Raw genomic sequence first — 23,152 nt, forward strand, 5'->3', positions numbered from 1 at the left:
ATGTTATTTGTTTCTATGTAAGCCAGTTGCCATGTCAGTACATTTTTTTTTTTCTTATATAAACTGTCAGTTTAGTCTAGAACTAAGAAAGAGAGAAACATTTCATTATCTATGAGAGAAAGCATTTAATATTTATTTAAATTGCTCTCGGCATGGTAACTTCTAGTGCATTCTACTGGCTCTTAATCTGCCTATTCTACTTTACAAAACTCTAGTATAGTAATAAGCAATAACTTCAAGACACATAAAGCATAGAACAGAATAAATTGTCTTGTCCTTTTGGTTGCTGCCTATTTAATTGAAGCTTCTGAAAAAAACCCCAACAAAAACAAACAAAAAAACCACCCAATGTAAACTCCCCCAAGAAACCCTCCAGGTTTCTAATGAAGCTTTTAAACTTTGTACTTCTCAGAGCTGCCAAAATGGTATTAACTCTCTAAAATTAATATGTAAAATAACTCTGTTTGATGTTGCATTTTGTTTTGGTTTATTGTGTTAATTGTATCAATTCTACTATATAATGAACTTTTATTTACTACTTGTTTTAATTAATTTTAAGAAGCCACAAATATGTAGAGCCTAACTTGTAGCATCCAAAATCAAGAATATCTGAGACCCAAAAGGGCTTTATATAAAACATTCTGTAGAAGAGGATTTTGCATTTTCCCCTCCTATGTTTTCAATGTTTTTGACTTCCACTCTTTTTTCCTTGTCAAATTTACAATTGATTTCATCATCTTCCAAAAATCTTCACAGTAGAGCAACTTCCTTTTGGTCAAGATAATTACTTTTACTGACAGTGTAACTTAAATTTCCCTGCTTAATGTAACATAAATATCTTCTTTTTTCAGCTATGGGCACATTCTCCTATTCAAATACTGTCAGTTGATATTCAATTAAGTAGCCAAGATATCCCTTTAAGGCTGAATTTTTGAAGGGAGCCAAAGGAAATAAACAGGTAGTGTAAATATATATTCTGACGGGATTTTTGATTGTTTTAAACCCACTGAATAAGACTTAACCCTTACACGTTCATTTATTTCAGATTTCTATTATGTAGTTTCATTCAAATTACTAATATGCTTGGGAAAATAATTAGGAGTAAGTTTCAGTCTGGTGGTAGAAAATTGTTGTACCTAGCTCTGCTAGGATGGCTATTGGATGTAATCTTCATCCTGTAAAAGCATGTGCTTTCTGTCAGAATCAGTAAGCAGTTTGGAAGGGTGACTGGCAAGGATGGTCTGAGAGGTAACTCAAGGCTCCAATGAGTTTGAAGGTATTTTAGTTCCTACTTCCCAAGAGACTTCTACAATTTTTGAAGCTGGGTGTCTAAAAAGCAAGAAAACATACACTGGATGTTATAAACAGAACATGTGAACTTTTTAGTTCTTCTTAACAGTTTACCACCTAAATGCTATAAGTGGCTCTGTTTTTTTGTTTGTTTGTTTAGGGTGGGGTTTGTTTGGGGTTTTGTTTGTTTCAGTTTGGTTTTTTTGTTGGTGTTTTTTTTTTTAATGCATACATTCTTTTAAATTTATGTGAGTGAAGAGTGTAACTTTTCTGAAGATGGCATAAATTAATCAAGTCCTGGCATGTTGGCTGGGTAGTAATCAGGTTTCTTCAAAAGCGGGTTGTTGTTGTCCCAGTCAAATTTTCTTGTTCAAAAAAAATTGTTCTTGACAAGAGGTTGACTGTTGCTTTACTTGTTTGGCATATGAGAAGGCAAAAGCTTTTTCATGCTTCTTTTTGTTTGTGTGAAAAATGTCATGACATTAGATATGGATGTTCATATTCAGTGAAAAGCAGAGTGAGAAGGCAGAAGGCTAGGTCAGAGAATTATTATCAAACGAAACAGCAAGTTAAGGGTTTTCAGCAATGCCTCAGGATTAAACACGGAAATCTTGCATGTAGAAACCTTGTTGTCTTGTATGCCAGAATTTGTAGAGTCATTTCTTTGAATAACCAGGTACTTGGAAACATTAATTACACCATCACTTCCTCACATTTCATATGCCAACCAAGCTTTAGGACAAGTTTTGAACGTGCCTAATGGCTTCATCTAATTTGTGCATGGCATAATACCGTAGTAGGTGAGATTCTGTGTGATCGAGAAATTGAAGTCTCATGGGAAGTTGGAGTTGGGGCTGCTAAAAAGTGTAGGTACAAAATATAGAGTGGTACATCTTGTGAATTCCTACAAATCAAAATCCAGGTTAGTCTGTGAGCATTTTGAAAAATTTTAACTAAATTATTAGTCATATTTGATACTTTCTGAGTACTTCTGATAAAACACCTGTATCCTTGATCGCCACATGATGGTAATGTGAACCTTCAGTTCAGTGTCTAACCTTGTCTGACCTAGTGTGCTTAGAAATGCAGTGACTAGAACCAAAAAAGTTCTGGGTATTTTAAAAAGTTTGTGTTTTAATGAAGGAGGTTGACAGTAATTGATAAGTCATAGAATTCTTGCTGCAAATGGTTTTGAAGCCTGAGTTACAAGAATAATGTGATTTTACATGTGGATTTCTGCTGCAGTGCTGATCTATGTCATCTGCTGGTACAAAGGGCAAAACTTGGAAGTGTGATAGTGCATCTCGATTGCTGCAGGGGGCCCCCGGCTGAGTAATAGCTCACATAGACTCCATGTATTACAGAAAGCTGATTAATCTCTTTATTATATTATTGTTAAGAAATCCATTCCTCTTTTATATCTTAGTTCACTACAGGTGTACTTGATTGGTCCTTTAATTAAAACACCATCACCATTGGCTAATTAAGAAACTGCCCATTGGTAAACAAATCTCCATAACACATTCCACATGTTCACAATACCAGGTGCAGCAAGTTGAGATAAGAATTGTTTCGTATTCTTTTCTCTGATCTTCTCACAGCCTTTTCCCAGAACCATGCCTAGGAAAGTTGTCTTTTTCTCTGTGGTCAGAGAGCTGCTGCCAGACATCTTTGTAAGTGTCAAAAATATAGAATGCATTCTCAAAATTTTCATTACCCTTAAAGCAATAGAGGACTGTTGGCTTCTGTTTTCTTTATTTCTGACATTTAACTGTGCTAACCTTCCCAACTGAAGGATTTTGAGTAAAAGGTTTGGTAGTCCTGTCCTGCTTAGAGCTCACTAGGTTAGTTCCAGATCCTTCTCAGCTATGCTTGTGTGATTTTCAGATGATAAAATTTGGCCCATTCTGGGGGAAAAAAAGGGGGCTGCCACAGACCTTGAGGATTAGCTACTACATATACATTTGTTTTACTGATGACTTACAGCATCCTACAATTGAATATGTAGGAGATAGGCAACACCAATTTCTCTTTTAAAGCTATAATAAACGTGATAGTCCCTTATAGGTTCAGTAGTATGTATTTTTGGTTGAAAGTGTTTCTGACAAGCTTGGCAGCTTATTGCACTTATTTTTCACTTCTGACTTCTATTGCCTTTACCAAGAACAAGTAAATTATTGCACAGAGCCGCAGGAGTCTTAGGGGACTCTGACTTTAATCTCTTCAAAGAAGAATGGACAGGTTGAGCTTAATTAGAAACATGCATGTCTAATCAAAGGGTAAATTTAGAATCACTAGTTTTAAGAACTGGCATTAAAAACAGACTCACACCAAAAAATCTTTGTTATCATGAAGCCATGGTATATTTGTGAAGCATAGTGCAGTATTCTGATAAGCAATTGTTTAATACTCTCAGATGCATAGGCCTTCCTTATATGTGTCATTATAGAGTTTTTTCAATAAAAAAATTCCAAAGCATGCAATTCTGGTCAAACTATGGAAGTTCGTTAGCCCCTGAGTGTTTCCACTGGGATCCTTTGCACTTAATTCTCAATGCAGACTCTCCTAATGAGCACCCAAAGGATGGCTGATAATCCTCATTTCATCAAGGAACAATAATTTCCTTATATTCTATGTATCTTGTGTAGCATAGATCTGTTCAGCAAGTGCTGTATGTGGATGAAGTGGAAAGCTATGGTGTAAACTGTAACTTTTACATTTCTTCTTTCTTTTCTTGAGGTTGAGTTTTGATTAGTTGACTTGTGTGTTCCCTCTCTACAAATACCTTATAATTAAAAGTAGCCAAGAGTAATCTGTTTATTAATTCTTACTTTTATATCCTTAAGTCTTGGAGATAGCATGTATAGGTCTTGCTGTTTTGTTTTGTGGGTTTTTTCCAGTCAGTAAGAATGTGAATTTTTTGTTGTGAGTAATAAATATTTCTTCTATTTCATGTGTCTTAGAAAAACAATATTTGAACTCAGCAGAGGAGACATCTGGTTTTGTGTGGTAAAAACAAAATTCCATGTTCTGATCATGTTTAATGCCTTCAATTTAGCTTAGAGTGGATAAAATTTTACACAGAATAAAATTTATGTACTTAATAATTTTTTTTTTTTTTTTTTTTTTTTTTTTTTTTTTTTTTTGGTGAGCAAGTGCAACACTGGTACTTGAGAAATACGCCATACCTGACAGTGACACTTAAGTGCAACATAAACTTGACCTACTCTTAGGATTTTGGGACATCTTGGATTTTTGAGCATATCTGACTCCTGAACATGCTGGTGACATTTCATTAGAAAGCTGGCTAAACAAAGCCATTTCAAAGCACCTGATTTTCCTGTTTGTGTGTGGAGTCCCTCACTCAGAGAGCTGGCCAGTGAGGGGGAGCAGGTTTTTCTTTACAGCTGTGTTCTGCCCACTGGAGTCCTCAGGCTGACATTGCTGATAGATTGCTCTGCCTGAGGCCCTCTTCCCTCTAAAAATATCCAGGGAGGGACTACTTGGCTTTTGATCAGTGGTGATGGAAATATTTCAGGTCCGCAAATGACAGATTGTTGGTGATCTATTGACAGAGTAGACTTGGAGCAACAATGTTTGTCAAGGAGCCAAAGAGTCTGCAATATAATTGCTTTTACATTTTGGAGTTTGTTTTGTTTCGTTTTCATTTGGGGGTTTTTTTGTTTGTTTTTACTGTACATAGTGTCCAAAGCAAAGGAGGAGATCTGAGATACTGATTATAGCAGGCCAAAAAAAGGCTGGATGGGAATGTGGGGACAGAGAGACAGACTGGAAGGCATAACCGCTATGTCGTCATGTTATGTTGTCAATGAATAGGAGATGCTAATTCAATCTCAACACAGGTAGTTGATCCATTATGATTTCTAGCAAATACTTTTAGAAATACATTTTTTAGAGTGTTTTATTTACTAAAGTGCATCAGTTCTAACAGAACACCTTGCACAGATAAGCAAAATTGAGTTTGAACATGTTTAAGAAATGTATGCATGCATATATTTTATTTTTGTGTATTAGACACATATGGAATTAGTTGCACCTCTGTCAAATGTAAAAATTCCTCTTTGGCATGCACATTACATAACTTGCATATTAATCTCAAAAGCAATGTAATGATGTCATCTCCCCCAGGCAAAACTGAGCTGTACTCTTGCTGAATTTGGTAACAGAAATTAACTAATTCCATGGAACCCCTGTGTTTTATTAAATGTCCCTTAGTAAAAATATTATCTATTTATCCACCTTCTTTCACTTGACTCTAGTAATTCCACAAGATAATGTTTTTCATGTAACAGTTGGGGTGACCTTTTTCAGCCGCTTTTTTTTTTGTGGTTTTGGTTTGGTTTTTTGGTTGGTTGGTTTGTTGGTTGAGCTTTTTCTTTGTTTGGTGGAGGTTTTTGTTGGTTTTTGGATTTTTTTAAAAGAAAATTACGCTTATTACACTGTTATCATAACACAGGCATGACAAGTAAACTCAGTAGCAGTTAATTGTTTATATACTGTTTGTTCAATATATGAATTACAGGAGGGGGCAAAAATGGTGGAGAAGTGCAAAAGAGAAGAAAAAGATCAGAGTATAAGTTGGTTTACCTAACTTATTTTACTGAAAGATTCTTCCTGATCTGTAGAACAATATAATTCTAGAAGTATAAGGTTTGTTTACCTGATAGTGTAGTATGCTAGTCATCAAATGGAATTGCTCTCTAGGAAATTGTACAGATCTCCTAAAACAAGTGACTGAGTTTATGGAACTACACATTCTTGGGAATAAAGCAATTTATTCTTCCCCTTCTGCAGTTTTAAAATTCACTTTTTCATAAGGTATTTAGCATGCCTCCAGTAAAATACTGTAATAAGGAAGCAAGGACTCCTGGTTTTTGAAGGGCTTAATATTCTCATCATAACATTCAAGTATCCATGTTTTTCAAATACTTTTCTAATAAATCTTTACTTAAATATGGTCTTTTGGTTCCACCTTGAATTTAATAAGTAAATAGTATTGGCAGATGGCCAAAAACAAGGGGATTTTTGGTCATATAGTTTTGTTTGGGAGTGTCTAATTTGTATATACTGTGCAATGCATTCATGTTTTTGCTAAACAAAAGAGAATGAGTGGTGGGTATTAAAAAGATGACCAGGAGGAATGGGACAAATGGAAAAGTGGCACGGTCTTGAAATGTGGATATATAGCTGGGCTTCAGAAATAAATGTTGTGTCTAAAACCTAGTATTGTGAATTATATTGTGGCTCTCTAACTTGCATCAGCTACAGTGAGTTGCACATTTAAGGGAATAGGATGCAGAAATAAAATTATTTTAGCCATCCTCTAACTTCATGGAAATAGTAGAAGGTTTATTGCAGTGATATTGCTTCCATTAGCTGACCCAAAACACATCTCAAGTCATATCATTCCAACATGGAAGGTTCTCGATGAATTTTACAGGTGAGCTGAGCTGCTGTCACTACTACTTACTGCTGAGGCTGATTTTTTGTTTGAATGGGAACAGCCACTGAAAACTTGTACCACTTCTATGTAGACTTTTATACCTTTAAGTATGTTTCTACACCTTGATACAGACCCTGATGGATGTCTGTCTCTCTTTTACCATCTACTTAAGTGGTTGTACAGTAGTTGGAGTCTTGGTGTTTCACTGTAAGAAAACAAACATTTTTTGCTTAACAACCAGCAAAGAACTTCCTCTAATCTGAGTTTCATGTGGCTACCACACTTCCTAACAACATGATGGGAAATTTATAGAGTCCAAATTCTCTCTCATTTTTATTCTAAAGCTTTTATTTGAATAGCAATATCCCAGAAATAAATACATTCAAGAAGCATGGAGATGAATGGTTATTTCTGATTGTATTATCAGTATCCAAAGCTTGTGCTTCTGTCTATAGTCTGTGAAAGGAAAGGGTTAGAGACTTGTGATTGATTTCACAATGCCAGGTTTTAGATACAAAGTGTATTTCAGAGGCACAGCTATACATCTGCATTTCACAGGAACAGCTGAAGAAAGGAAGGCCAGCACAAAGCTTTTTCTTTTTTGCAGATGAATCCTTCTGAAGCTCCTTCCAAAAGGTGACTTACCTTGCTGAATGAATTTATAGAACATTGTTCAATATTTATGATGTTTTAATCTTCACATTTTTCATATATGTGTAGAAGAGAAGAATAAAAGGGACTTGCAATTTAAAGTCTGAGCATTTATACATCCAAAGCTTCTGAAGTTTGAAGATGTATGCAGAGCTTTTAGTAGTACCAAAATATGACATTCAAATATTACCCAAAATGTAACAGGCATATAAAGCAATACTTTCTCTTTATTATTTATTTCTGCCAGGCGGGTGTCCTTCTTTTGAGTAGACTTTTTTATTTGGTTTTCTTGAAACAGTCGCTAATGGGTTAAATAGAATATAATGGAAATTGCTGCAGCCTTGTGAATTCTGTTCTTGCCTTTTAAATTTTTTTTTTTGCTATTTTAATAAGCTCTACAGCCTGTGATACTACTTTACCCCTGAAATAATTTTATGGTGCAAAAAGATATTGTGAAGGGCCTGAAGCTGCTACTTCTAGATGCAGGCTAGATCACAGTGGAAGCCTCAGGAGACTCCATCAATATTCCTGTTTGCAGCTGTTGTTTCAAACTTTCTTACCATTATGCCTACAGGAAGCCAAACTTCCCAGTGTTTGAGTGGAAAACTATTTGCTTCTTATTGATACTGTTTCAGTAGGCTAATTTTGTTATGGAACTGGACCTTAGCCCTAAATTAGAGCAGGACCTTGAAGCTAGCTGCAAATATCCCAGTGTTTCCCATGATGAAATACAGAGTGAGCTCAACACTCCTCAATCTGTGACTCTACAGTAAAAAACAGAACCACAGGCTGGACTGTGCTCCAGCACTCTCTGCCTCTGCAGAGTGGTGTGAACCAATTCCCTCCCGGGGCACATTTAGAGAAGTGTGTGCTGCAGCTTCATTAACTGCACCATGTATGAGAGACAATATGCAAGAATGCAGATGGAGGAACAGACTGGACTCATCTAAGCAATCAAACTTATTTTGTATTGCATCAGTGTTTTGACAACCATACTTAGATCACAGCCCTGTTGAACCTGTGCTGTCCAAAACATACTCGCAGATGGTCCTCATGCTGAAAAGTTAAAAAAACTGTCTAATGAGACTGCTGAAGGGAAAACAAGTCAAGAGAGGCTGATAATAGGTCAGGAGCAAGCATGGAAATAGGATCCTGGTTGCTTATGTACTCTGTCTCCTAGAGCATGTAGCCCTTTCCATGTTGCTTAAGCAAAAAGCTCTTGCTACACTGATCCCCATGCAGGGGTGGCATAAAAGTTAACAGCTGTTTGACTTCAGCTGTTTTTCTCCAAAACAACATATTTTATGTGATGTAAGAGGCTTTTTTTCCAAAACAGAAAATGTCATTAGTGAGCTGTTTTTATATCTTTAAGAAAATGAAAATAAGCAAAAAGAGAGTGATTTGGAGGTTGTGGGGAGAAGTAAATTGCGCTAGATCCCTTCTTTGTATTTTAAAGAATTTTAAAGAACAAAACCAGAACTTGCTTTGGCAAGAATAATGAAGCCTAGAAAGCATCAGCAAATACCCTGCTGCTGGTCCCTTACTACACTGTTACTTCTATTGTATTAACAGAGTGTGTAAGGAATGGCATTATACTCATTTATAGGCAAAGGTTGCTATTGTTTCATTATGTACTAAGAGAGAAGTGGACAGACAACTTCTGCTCAAGCCTTGCTATGGTACCAATTTAGTCTTTTCAGTCCTTCATTGTTTCAAGCAAAAAGGAGCCATTTCAGAGAGGAAGATGGGGAGCAAATGTTTGAATTCCCTGCATCTGTAGTTTTTCTTCTTTTAACAAGGGTCAGGTTGATGTTGGAGTGATTAGAGATTGTTTCAGCAAAATAACTAGCACAGGTAAGAGAATCACACTAACATATTTGAACAATCTTTCAATCTTTTTCTTCATTTTAATGAAACATTAATACTATTCTAATATTTGTCTGAAAAGATCTCAGTGTTTTTAAGATCATTTATCACAAGTGGTCTTTTCTGATGCAATATTTCTTGGTGTTCATTTTGTAAGGAGAAATAAACAAAATACATAAGAAACAAAAAGGAAAGAGAAAGGGAAGGGGCCAAGGTGGCTAAGCACTCTAGGCTTTGGCTCAGTGGATCAGGAGGTAACCACAGATTTTTCTTTGTAGTTGGTTTATTAGATAAAAGTTGCCTTTATGACTTCATTAATTTTAAATAAAGTAAAATATCTCAAAAATATAGGTAATGACTTTGATTGGAAGAATATATAATATTTTGGGACATACTATATATTATATTTATTGTTCTGGAATAATTTACAGGTAGCAATATAATACATTCTCAAAACCATAATTAATGCGGTATTAATTTGAAACAGTTTGTGTTAAACCTAACAAATTCCATGAAACTTTAGCTGTAACTTTTGTAGCTACTGCTCTTTCAGTCAAAGTAATAATTAAAGAAGGTTTGCTGAGCAAAATTAATTTAATTTACTGGAGAAATCTAATTTACTCAACTCTGATCCATTTATATACTTGTAGTCAGCCTTGATAGAATGGTCTATTGAAATTCACAGTGAATTTTAGAACATCTGCCTCCTAATTATTCTAAATATCACTATCCTAAAAGCATGTACATAAGGCAATTACTCCTTATGGTTTTATGCATTTCTGTTCTAGGAGCTGCTCAAAGCATGTCTTTGTTTTTCTTATCCATTGTTCCTCTAGGTTGTCAGATTACATTCAGCAAGGCTTGTGGAGTTAACAAACAACTTATGCTTCAAAAGGGTAACTACAGCACGAATGACAACAGTGTTTCCTACTGATAAAATCTGAAGAGAAAATTCAGTGTAAAACCCATAGTTCTTATGACATTAGTTTGTTTACCCCTGTTTGTGAATATAGTAGAGTACATTACCTCCTTTATCCGTGGTATAGGTATTTTTTATGTACTCAGAGAATGGTTAGACCACAAATCTTTGTTTTTTTTCGACTTCCAATAGACTGTTCCACAGTTCAGCACCTTTCCCTGACATCACTTAGTGTTTCATCTCATTAGCTTTACTCTAGGCTTTATTTCCTATGTTTTCAGCTACTAGCTAACTTGTTCTGGATTCTGCTTTTCCTGACTTAGGGCACAGGCTGCTGTTAGTGACAGAAGACCTGAGCTCACTCATCATGACTGTGGTAACATGAAATTCTTTGGCATCTCATTACTGATCTGTGACTATCAAGCTGTCTCAGGATGTTTCAAGTAGGGCCTTTCCTTTTATTCTGGAGTGGACTCTGTTACAGATGCAAGAACATATCTGATCAAAGGCTAATAAACAGCTGATTTGGGCTTCAGAATTATCTTCTAGACAATAGTTTCTTCCAGCAACGGAAAGTGATATTTCTCTCTTTCTCATGCATTTCTGTCATATTTGCTCACTGAAAAGCGGAGGAGTTTATACCAATCGTTTTTATCATGGCATCTGCCCATCATCTACTTTAAAAATCCTTCTTACCTACTAATTATATGAGATTTAAAATCTCTAATAATTATCTTTGAAAGGTCATGGCTATCATGGGAGTTTCCTGAGGACTGGAGGAAAGCAGACATCATCCCTGCTGTCAAGAAGGATGATCTGGAGAACTACAGGCAAGTCAGCCCCACCTTTGTCCTTGGGAAAGTGATGGAGAAAATCCTCCTGAAAACAATTTCCAAACATATGAAGGACAAGAAGGTGACTGGGATTAGTCATAATTGATTTATGAAGGAGAAGGCAAACTTTGCCAGTCTGATGACCTTTTATGGTGAGATATGATGACCTTGGGGGATGAAGGAAGAACAACAAGTATAATTTATTTTATGGGAGACTTTTGACAGTATTCCATAATCTATTCATACTCAATCTTTAAAAGTATGGAAGAAATAAATGAACAGTAACATGGACTGAAAACTGTCAGATCTGCTGGGCCCAAGGATTGCTGTCAGCAACATGACATCCAGCTGGAGGCACTACCGGTATACAGCAGGGATTTCTCTTGTGTCCTGTATTGTTGAACATCTTTGTTCCCAATGTCAGTGATGAGACACTGAGCTGCATTCAGCAAGTTTGCAGCTGATAGAAATTTCAGAGGAAACACCAGATTGCTAATATGATGTATGTGGCTGATACACCAGAGGATTGTGCTGCTATTCAGAAACATGTTAGCAGGTTGGAGAAAAGAGAAGAAGGAAATCTTGTGAAGTTCAATGAAGCCAAAATGCCAAATTTTGCACCTGGGATGGAATAACCTCTTGTGCCAGTTATATGCTGGGGCCCACTGGCTGGAAAGCAGCTTTGCAGAGAAGGATCTGAAAATTCCTGGTGGATAGCAGCAGTGTGCTCTCATGGCAGAAAAGATACAACAGCTTCCTGGGCTTCAGAGGGAAATGACATTTTCATTCTATCATTACTGATGAAGCCATGTCTGGACAACCGTGCAAAGTTCTGCTGTATTTCATAATTCACATTCTTTGACTTACGCGTCGATATCTCCATTGTCTCAAAAAAATACAGATATTAATGGATGTAGAACAAGGCTTTAAATCAGGAATGGAAGCTGTTTAGAAGAATTTTGGGTGTGGGCCAGATGTGTTTCAATTGATGCTTGCTTTTAACACAGTACACAACTAGTTTCTCTGCAAGTGGGAATCTGTGCAGTCTTCAGATTGTTCATTGAATGTGGTGGTCATCCCAAGGATGTCACTTGCATTACCATGGCTTGATTTTTGACAGACAGATGTAAAGGAAATACTCTAATGCTGCCTGAAGACTTAGACATTTCAGGATGTAAAGGAGCTTTGCATGATTTCCAGCAGAGCCAAAAGACTGCAGGAGGTGTGCCTGTGCAGAATGATTCAGCCTTGTCTGAGACTGCCTTTTCTGCATTCAAGAGCCAGTCTCCTGAAATTCAGAATTCACAGTAGCTAGACCTGTGTCCCTTAGGAGCCATCATCAGGATGTTTCAAGAGTCTCATTACAATTTTGTATGAAGCAGATGCTGTATGATTTTTGTTAACAATTGGTCTTCATTTCATTTCACCAGTCACTGATACAGCAGTCTAATTCAAATAAAGTGATAAGTATATCTCAAATTAGTCTGATACTGGAACTGAAGAAGTATATGCATAGAATCATAGAAAATGCATATGCTACATTGGAAGGAATCTGTCTGGATCATCGAGTTCAACTGCTGGCCCTGTGCAGAGGGCACCACAAGGATCACACCGTGTTTCTGAGAGCATTTCCCTTGTGCTTCTTGAACTCAGACTGTCTTGATGCTGTGACCACTTCCCTGGGGAGCCTTTTCTAGTGCCCAGTCAACGTGGGTAAAAACCTATCTCCTGATATCTGAGCTAAATATTCTCTGACACAGTTTCATGCTGTTTCCTTGAGTCATATCACTAGTCAAGAGAGTGAAGAGGTTGATACCTGCTCCTATTCTTCCACTCATGAGGAAGTTGTGACTGCAATGAGGTTTCCCCTCAAGTCTCCTCTTCTCCCAGCTAAAAGACCAAGTGACTTCAGCTGCTCCTCCTATGGCTTCCCCTCCAAACCCTTCACCATCCATGTGGCTGTCTTTTGGATACTTTGTAAGAGCTTAATGCCTTTCTTATATGGTGGCACCCAAACCTGCCCCCAGCACTCAAGGTGAGGCTGCTCCAGTGTGGAGAAGAGTGGGACAATCCCCTCCCTTGCCCGGCTGGCAGTGCTGTCCCTGATGAACTCCAGGATAGAGTTTGCCCTCCTGGCTGTCACAGCACTAGTGGCTCATGTTCAGCTTGCCACTGACCAGGAACCCCAGGTCCCTTTCCACAGCACTGCTTTCCAGCACCTCATTTCCAATCAGTCTGTCCATACATCCATGGTTGTCTCATCCCAGGTGCAGAACCCAGCATGTTTCCTTGTTGAACTTCAATACAGTTGGTGATTGTCAAGGTCTCTCTGCAGAGTTTCTCTGCCATCTCTCAACAAGGGAGTTGAGAGCTCCTCACCATTTAGTGTCATCAGCAAGCTTATTTAGTATTCTTTTGGATCCTGCGTCCAGATGCTTGATGAACATGTTGAAAAGAGCTGGACCAAGGATATAGCATTCCTTTTTTCTTTTACTGCTAAGATACCCTGCACACCCTAATATGTGTGTTCTGGGATTTTTAAAATTTACTTTCTTAAGAAAATCTAGGCGAAATATTTGCAGTGAAAGACCAATGGTTGGAAAGCTCTGGATTAATGACTTGCAATTTCAAATTATTCCAGAAATAGACACTTCACACTCAGAATTTCTGTGATATAATTGATGATGAGAAATGCTTCTTCAATATTCAGATTGCAGAATGATTTTTTTTTTATTTTCCATAAGCATCTAAAATGAGCTAATGCTTTCTGCTTTGTGTATATCTGCTTGAAATACTCTTTATTTTTAGATATAAAGTGATGATAGAAGAAAATTAATGCTTCATTCCTAATCATACTTGTGTTGGACCTGAAGAGTGTGATCTACTGAGATCTGAACAGTTATATAGTATAGAACTAGTTATACTATTTATATTGTATAGATAATGGCATCCTAACACTAACTTGGTCAAGAAGTCAGAAGGCAGTTTTGCAATAGAAAGCTCTTTTTCCTTCATATTTTGTATGGACAGGATTTTGTAGGAAGGTGTCTGGAAAAATGTTGGCAAAATGGGCTATTAATTCTGCTTTTATTCAGAGAACATGAACAAAATTTAACTTCCACTTTCTAGAAATATATCCATGTGACATTAGAGGTTTGGAATATTATTTTACAGTGTTGCATATATGGGTGATCAATTGTTTTGCTAGCTGTCTTCCAGGTTGGTTAATTTTCTCATAAACTAAGAGAAACATTATTTTTTATAAAGACACAGTTATGTGGTGATTCCCTATGTTTTAACAGGGGAAAATTAATTGGCATCTGTTTTTCTAGTTATTCTACATGTGGACTGAGATGAGAAATCTGATCACAAAGAATGAAACTAGAATTGATTTTATGATGTATTAGCTTTGCATTCTTGCAAAAACCTTTTCATAAAAAACTTCACTGGTTCAAGGCTTGAGTTCTGTGTTGTAAGCTCTTCTAGATTTTATTATAAGGATCTATCTTCTGAATTGTTTCTTTGTGGGAGCAAAACCTCTAGAGGGTGCCAAAAACTGGTTTTGGTTAAAGAAGCTGTTGGGTCCTTCACTACTAAGGTCAGAAGTAGAGAAGTGCAGGTCACAGATCAGGCCCTGGAAGCTCTTCCTGCTTCCAGTAATTCAGGCACCTTTAAAATCTCTGCTCCTTTAAATTTGATTCTGAAGTCTTTCTTCTCTGTGATAATAATCTTTTTTGTATGCTTTATTTTTACTAGGCACTAACTGTATGATTGACAGGACCGGCATTGGAATTTTTTTTAGAAAAGCTTGGTTGATCTTTGGTTATAATTACTCCAGATGGGAATCATGCATCATGTTTCTAATGTCACACAGAGCATACACTAAGATAAGTAGTTTTTATTTGACCAAGGTTTCTTGTACCAGCAGGCTCTATATGTCTACAAATTGTAAATTTTCCCATTCCTTTGTGACTCTTAATCTTGCCTTTCACCATTGTCAGGCTTTAAAAAGGTCCAGCTAGCATTAAGAACACACTGCATTTTAAAGGGAAGCAAAACAAAAGCAAAACCAACCTAACCTCCCCCTCGGTCCAAAACAGAACAGGGAGGAAGGGGAGGAGCTCAGTAGTGGAGATTGGTGCAGGGTAGAAGCTCCAGGAACAGATTCTCTTAGTAGTTACTTCTAATTGACTTCCTGTCATGTAGCTGCAATTTAAGAATAACTAGATCAGTTTTTTTTCCCTAAGAGACACTGTTTTCTAGCAGTTAAATATGTACATGACAAAGTATTGCCAACTGAACAATGTATCAAGCTGCATCAATGCCAATCATCTGCAGCTAGGGGCAATGAGGACACTATCAGAAGCCATTGGCTTTTATTTGTGCCTGCTGCACCTTGTAAGAGACATGACATATGCTTTGTTTCTTGTCTCTCTCTGTGTAGGTGTGCCAAAAATACCTGAGTGTGCTCATGTATTTTAGGTTGAAATATTGCTAGGAATTCTTCTCGATGGCAGCCTTATACACAACCTCCACAGTAGTAGAAGTTATAGACAGTAATGATGTGCCTTTTCAGCCATCAGCACAAACTAAATATTGGGGAAGGATGTTCTCAAGAGATTTGTAGGGATTTGGAAGGTTCTGCTGTAAGATATGATTGTTTAGGGGATTTGTGTATGACCTAGGACCATTGCCCACACCCTTCAAGGTATGTAAGATGTGTTTTGGTCAACACAAGCAAGACCTGTTCATAATTACTCTCAAAATTCTATTGACATCAGTGGAACTCTTTACATGAGTAAAACCAATGGGATTTGCCCCAGATTATATAATCTCCAAAGGAATTTAATAGTATGCATGTATTAACAACATTTACAGTTCTTGATCAAGAACAATATTTAGTCTACAGAAATTGTGCTGCACGTAAATCAATTATATGACCTGCCTAAAGAGGACTTTAAGAACATTGCAGACTTAGGAGCCTGAAAAGAACTTATCTTTAAAAAAAGGGTAGCGTATATTCGTAACTGGACATGCTCATTTTGAATAGGGTGCTGAAAAAATATGATGAAAAGGCTAGTTAAGATAAAGATTGTCCCAGTAAAATATTGACTTGTTAGAATGGTAAGGCTAATGGGCACAACTGACAAAATCAATTGGTTTTACCAAAAAGGTTGTTTTTATGAAGTTAATAGTGGAGAGAGACATCAGAGAAAGTCTGATATAATTTCTAGGGAAGAGCAAAACTTGGGGATTAAGAAAAAAGGAGCAGTGATGAGTCTGTCCCAGTCAAAATCACATGCTGTTTATTAGTTTAAAAATTAATTGAACAATCTCATAAAAAAAAAACCCAAACCAAAAAAAACAACAGCAAAAGTTTAAGGACTCTCACCCTTCAGTGCAGTCAGATGAGACACTGCAAGTGTATTGACAGGGTCTTTCTGGAGTGAATCATGATCGAGAAAGCATACCTGGAGAAGATGATAAAGAAGCTCAAGCTGTTTTCCTTTGCCAGATGAATCAAGTTATTGCAGACTCCTAGTACCTCCCAGGAAAGTGGTTTCTGTTGGATGGTTTTTTGATTTTGTAGCAAATAATGAGATTTGGCGTTGGTGGCTAATATGAACAAATCTATTTTAGAAATTAATTTAGACTTTTAATACTTGTTGTAGTTAATAATGGAAATAAAACCATCAAATCATAGTTGTCTGGATATATTTCCTGAATGCTATATATATATTTAAAATACATAAATAGTCTGATTGCTAAACTATTCTGTTGTGGATATAAAATGATATATATTGTGGCTTACTACTGAATTCATTAATGAGTTAATGCACTTCAGAAGTTATTCTTTAAATTGTTCTCAGTTTCTCACTAGTCCAGTGTGCTGGTTGCATATTGCATCCTTCCTTTTGAAAGAACACTTGAGGCTCATTTATTTCTACTTAAATCACCAAAGGTAATACTACTGGTTAAAATTTTGATATTATTGCTTCTTTTACCATTGGTTCTGGGATTATTCCAGGAGAACAATATATTTATAGGTAGAATAAACCCTGGTTTAATTTGTTTTCATTTCATGATGGTGGAATGTAAGAACCTTATTAAATTAAAAATCATGAACAAAATCTCTTGTGCCGTTCTAAGGACCTGCTTCCTTCACCATCTGAAATTCATTAACTACCTGGTTTCCATCTTACTGTTGAAATAGTCCACAAAACTAGCACCAGAAGGCAAATAATAGCATTTAATTACCTTTTTTCAGTGTTTTCAGGTTCTTACTTCTATCTACTTCTCAAAAGCACAAGGGAGATTTTAGTTTCAATATGATTCTTGTTAATACACAGTAAAATATACTGGATGTAGGCTATTGATGATTCTCTGTGTTGGTCTTTAGTTTGCCTGTCTCTTTGGTTTGAACTTTGTCTTAGAATAATAAGGGTCATAAATGTCTGTTCCAAATCTTGGCTAATTGACTTTCTGCATAATGAATGTGGGTTTTTTAGAAAGCAAACTAAAAAAGTGTTAACTGGTAACAGAATTTGCAGGAGATGGAGTTGATTTTGTCTCTGCTACAGTTGTTTGCTAATTTTGTTATATGATAATTTTCTAAAGCGAACTGCTTTGGTGAGGTAGCCTTAAAATGATGACATTCTGTTCAGAAAGAAATGCAAATACCTCTGCATTTTTCATAAGGATTTCTCTGTATAGGGCATTTCTGGTACAGAATCATAGAATTATTCAGGTTGGAAAAGACCTTTAGGATCATTGAGTCCAGCTGTCAGCCCTGCAATGTGAAGCCCTAACCATGTGAAGCACTAACCCATGTCCCCATCAGACATCAGCACATCTAGACATCTTCTAAATACCTCCAGGGATGGTGACTCCACCACTTCCCTGTGCAGTTTGTTCTGATGCTTGATAAGTCTTTCTGTGAAGACTTTTTTCCAGGCTAAACATCCCCTGGTGCAACTTGAGGCCATTTGTTCTTGTTCTGTTGGTTGTTACTTGGGACAAGAGGCCGACCTCCACCTGGCTACAGACTCCTTTCAGGTGACTGTAGAGAATGATAAGGTCTCCCTTGAGTCTCCTTTCTTCCAGGCTAAACAACCTCAGTTTTCTCAGCTGCTTCTCATCAGACTTGTGTTCCAGACCTTTCACCAGCCTAGTTGCCCTTCTCTGGATACGCTCCAGCATCTCAATGTCTTTCTTGCAGAGAGGGACCCAAAACTGAACACAGGATTTGAGATGTGCTCTCACGAGGGCTGAGTACAGAGGGTCAGTCCTGCCCTGGTCGTGCTGGCCTTTTGGGAACCTTCTTAGTCATAACTCCATATCTGGTTCCTAAACCTGACTCTACAATCAAAACAGACTTACTGAGTATTTTGGCACTTGACAATATCTGAATATCCAAATACTTAAAAAGGTATGTGCCAGTTAGTTTCTTACCAATATTTTAAGGAACTAGAGTTATGAGGCTTACACTCTTCTATGTGTGTAGAACACAAGTTACCAGCGCCTTTGAAATGTGTTTGCAATTTGAGAGTAAGCATGTTTCTCCTGCAGCTGATGTCTTACCTGACTGGCACTTCTGAAATTTAATTTAGGCTTCACAGGTGTGCTAATTGAACTTTATCAATTTTAAATGCCTTAACCGTGTTATGAAGAGCAAGAGAGCATTTGTTTATGTTTTAAAGAGGAAAAAAAAGGTATTGATATTTCTAGCTTGTTCTTCTCCAAATTTCTTGCATAAATAAAAAAAGATCTCTTCCTAAGATTGCAGTAAAAACTACAGATAACCTTTATAAAATCCAGCTAACTACTGAGTAGCTTTTTGTTTTAACAGTGCAGACACCTACAAGTTTAGTTTTCAATTTTGAGTTTTAAGGTTCCACTTTTCCGAACCTTGATGCATTATGTAGTATACCACTGGTTTTTTGTTCTTAATGATAGATAATTAAGGGTAATTTGTATCAATTTTTACTCACAGAGCTAGATGTATTAGCAACAGAAAGTGATACTCCTTCTCATGCATTTCTGTCATATCAGTCTACTGTTAAAGCCATATATCCTGGCATGCATCCCAGTGTATCCCAGCCTTCTCTTGGTAGTGCTGATTAATATGTAATGTTTTGTATCTACCCTCTTGTCCATTTCCCAGTATTTATATCAAGAACAGGTTATTTTGTTACCTGCTAAGTGTGAGACTTGTTACTTTTCTGGGCATTTAGTAAAATGTGTTAGGAATGTTTATTGGGAAATTATAGTTGCCATTATGAAAAATGGGGAGTTTGGCAAACAACTTATTTTTTGTAACATGTTGCGTTTTACTGCTTCCTAAATAAAGGAAACATATGGGCTCCATGACTGCCTGTGTCCAGCTCATTCCAAGACAACACGCATAAGTCTTTTAAATCCTGGTTTCTCTCAAAATATAATGACAATTTGTGATGATGTTTTCTCTGAAGAGTGATGACCAGTGCAACCTAGACATCTTCAAATGGTTTGGAAATTATTTGTTATATGATGATGCATAGTTCAGAACAAGGTAATTCTTGTAAGAGTTTAATGATGAAAACTGTCACTTTAAAAAAAAAAAAAAATTTCCACTTATAAATTGAAATGGGTCAGATTATAATGGGAATTCTTTCTGTTTTCCCTCAATCATGGTAGTAACAGATCTTTAGTGAACTTAGGCATTCAGAAATAGAGCCTCTCATAACTAATTGACAGAGAAATGCACATGCAAATAGAAAATTATTCTTGTGCTTATTTTTATCCTCAGAGTTTTAACAGCTGCATATTTCAATTATGTGTGGCTAATTAGAAGCCTGGCTAAAAGGCACTACTGCTCTTGGGGTTTTAAAAAATACATTAGGCTATTTATCACAAGAATGAAATTCTGAGTCTGTTTTCACTTTGGTCTATTTCTTCCATGTTTCAGTGCATGACTTCTTCTTTTTTGCCTGGAGAGATGAGGCATTGCCTTCAGTTGTATTAGGTTACTCAAGCAGTCTTTGTTCATAGGATCCTTTTAATGCTGTCCAGTAATCACTTTGTTGGATTGTTGGCCTCTTAAAATCCAGAGATAATAGATGTTTTTTTTTCTAGTATTAGTATTTGTTTCAGAGAGTTTGGAGGAAATTATGAGAATGATCTCCTAGTGCCTCGAGGCAGAGGTGAAGTTTCACAATCTTTCATAAATACCACTTTTACTGGTGGACCTTGAGCAGCAACTGGTTGTGTCAAAGCCAAGCTTTTGTTCTCTCTGTTGCCTCTTACAGTGTTCTCTGAAGGCTTTGGCTAAAGCATCAAAGGTTCTCTCCTAAGCACTGGGTAAATTGTGAAGTCACTCAAACGGTGTGTGAGCCTTTCCTTGAGCCATTCCTTTGGGCTTTGTCAAGAGAAACATGGGTTTTATACTGCTGTTGGGCTGTGTGTTCTAAATGAATTGGGTCTTTGGACAGCTGCAGGGACCAGCTTTGCACCATGATCTGGGCCTAGAACTGTCACTCTGAAGCAGGGGGTGGAACTGCTGTGTTGAAGATAAGGCTTTCAGAAAGGAGAGCTCAAGATGCTTTCTCGATTTATATAAATCATGCTTGAAAGAGCAATTGCGATGTCAGGTGAAATAAAAGAGCATTATGTAATGGGTCTTGAAACATCTCCAAACTGAAGTAATCAGGACAAGATTCAGTCCAGTTTGCTGACAGTTTGCTTTCTAAACCACCCCCACCATGGTAAATCAATTAAATGGTAAATCAATTAAATTTCACTCCGTTTTAACAGAAGGAGGAGTGGACTTAGTCATTAGCAGCTAATGTGATAGTACCAGCTTTACTTCAGAGTGAAACAATGTGTTTCAATGTGAGAGTATGTGAGAATGTGTGTAACAATGTGAGAGTAAGACTTGTTCCTGAAACTGGTGAAATACATTGACTTGCAGAACACATTAAGCAGGGTTTTGTCAGCATTTGGAGATATAGTATAAAATTCAGCAAGGAGAGCATGATACACTATAAAAATAATTTGAATTATTTTCAAGGCTGTCTAAGGAACCCAATTGCTACTTCTAAATAAACACCTATATGTGTAATATTTAGCTATTTGTAGAGTTCAGACTAGTTCAGAAAGGCATTGTAACTTGACTAGGATGGGAGTGTTGGGGTGGGGTTTATGTGGGCTTGTTTTGTTTGGTTTAGGTGGTGTTGATTTTTTTTTTTTTAGCATACTTTAAGAGAAACTGCTTCTGTCCTCGGAACAATTAATATTTATGTTCTTGGTGACCAAACATGCTTAATTCCACATTGGTACTTGCTCTGTGCAGTTGGAAGGTGTCATTGAATCTTGTGATTTTTTTTATTTTTAAAGACATTTTAAGACCATCTCTTTTTTGAATGGACTAAAACCAGGCAACTCACAAAAAGGATACAGAAATGCTCAAGTGAAGAACAAAAGAACAAAGGCAGATTCAAACATGATTTGAAATTAGAATCCTGCTTAAAAACTGTGCTCTCTCCTGTGCACAGATAACCATTGACTTCTAGAGGGAAACTTGATAAACATGGACATAATCAGGTCCACAAGCACTAACACCCTTTTTTACTAAGTATAAAATACTTGTGTAAGCATTTTCCAGATGTTTCAAATGTTTTCATTTCCATCTTTTGAACATGGATTTGATGTGGATAACTAAGAATCATTGCTTACATAGCAAATAGGGAGGAATAAATGCTTTATAGTGTGTTTATTGTGCATGACCAGATGTCATGTTATCACACTGCATTATTTTCTTTGAGATTAATAGTACTTTGTCTCCCAGATGTATGTGACACCTGCTAGTTTAATATCTGTCTAGGTCACTGTTACAGAAAGTCTCTCCACTCTATCCCTGCTGTAAGGATATATCCTGTATAATGACTCTGCTCCAGTTTATGCAGCTTGTTTTTCATCATTTAGAGGATACATGCATTGATCTGTGGAGCTGTAGGAAAAGTCCTCAGCTTCCTTCTTTATCTTCTGGCACTGGGAATATTTTCAAGCCCAGTTTTAGAGTGAATGTGAGAGCCAAGGCTGTTTCCTGGTTTGGCCAAAACCTCTGTGCCAATGTAGACATTAAGATAGAGAGAAACAGATCTGTCTCTTCCACCTACTGGTTCTGCCTGACGAAAAGAGAGCTGCAAATTTCTTTCACTATGCCTTTATCTTCTTTGTGGTGTTTCTGGCATCCATTTAGCTCATGAATAACTGCACCACTTGTTTCAGATGCTCTTCACAGGGTCTTGCCAACAGCAGCACTGTGAAATAAGCATGGTTCATGTGAGGTGTTGTGGCTCCCCACTGGGCTCTCAGTGGCAGCGCTGAGCAATAATAACATGGTCTTTTTGTTTTCATTCTGCTGCGGTTTAACAAGCCCATGTGTAACAGCAGAGATTAATTCAGCTTTTCGTCTGCTGGCTTGGTACAGCATTACAGCACTTTGCATTACAAAGTTTAGGTTTACTATATATTCATTTTATATGTAGTAGGACTTCTTATTTTTACTATTATTATTATTATTATTATTGAATAATTTGAAACAGGAAAGCTTCTAGACTGCTTTGCTTGCTTTGTGAGGTTTTATCTCTTGATAATTGCCAACGTAACATATAAATTTAAGAACATTTTTTTGTTGTTTATTCTGATCTATGTAAGTGTTTTGTCTGATTCCTACCAGGATAAGAGGGTTTAGGGTGGTGGTGCTAATGGTAATCCCAAATACAATAGGGCATGAATCAAGAAAAAGCTCCTTTTGCATCTGAGCCACATTAGTTTAATTTAAACATTCCAAAGGATGTTTCTTTTTTTAAGCAATGAGTGTATACATGCTGTTGCTGGTCCATGGTAAAGGAAAACGTTGTGGTCCTTCTCAAGTCCGCTCCTGAGAATAGGGGTTGCTTTTGCTGTGTCTTTGTAGCAGCACTGGCTTCTCTGCTGTTCTCTGTATGGGATCCTCAGAACTGCTGCTGGTGGTTTAGCAAAGGTCTTTCCTTTCCAGATTATTGCACTCTCAGGTTTCAGGACTTGTTTCATTCATGTCAGGACATCTTGGCTTTTTCTTGCACCATATTTCCCTTCTTAGTGGGA

General features: G+C 36.9%; 1 protein-coding gene across 6 annotated transcripts in view; it reads left to right on the forward strand.

Annotated features, from left to right (window-relative positions):
* The window catches only part of CTNND2 (catenin delta 2), a 644,065-nt gene that overhangs the window by 3,717 nt on the left and 617,196 nt on the right, over positions 1–23,152 (forward strand). The window contains exon 1 of one of the 6 annotated variants that reach the window (XM_077785258.2): positions 862–958. The exons of the other annotated variants lie outside the window; for them this stretch is intronic. The gene's annotated coding sequence lies outside the window, so the exon portion shown is untranslated. Of the gene's footprint in view, positions 1–861; positions 959–23,152 lie in introns of those variants that run through there. 6 annotated transcript variants of the gene reach the window in all.

Source organism: Lonchura striata, chromosome 2, assembly GCF_050655825.1.
Source record: "Lonchura striata isolate lonStrDom1 chromosome 2, ASM5065582v1, whole genome shotgun sequence".
NCBI lineage: Eukaryota > Metazoa > Chordata > Aves > Passeriformes > Estrildidae > Lonchura > Lonchura striata.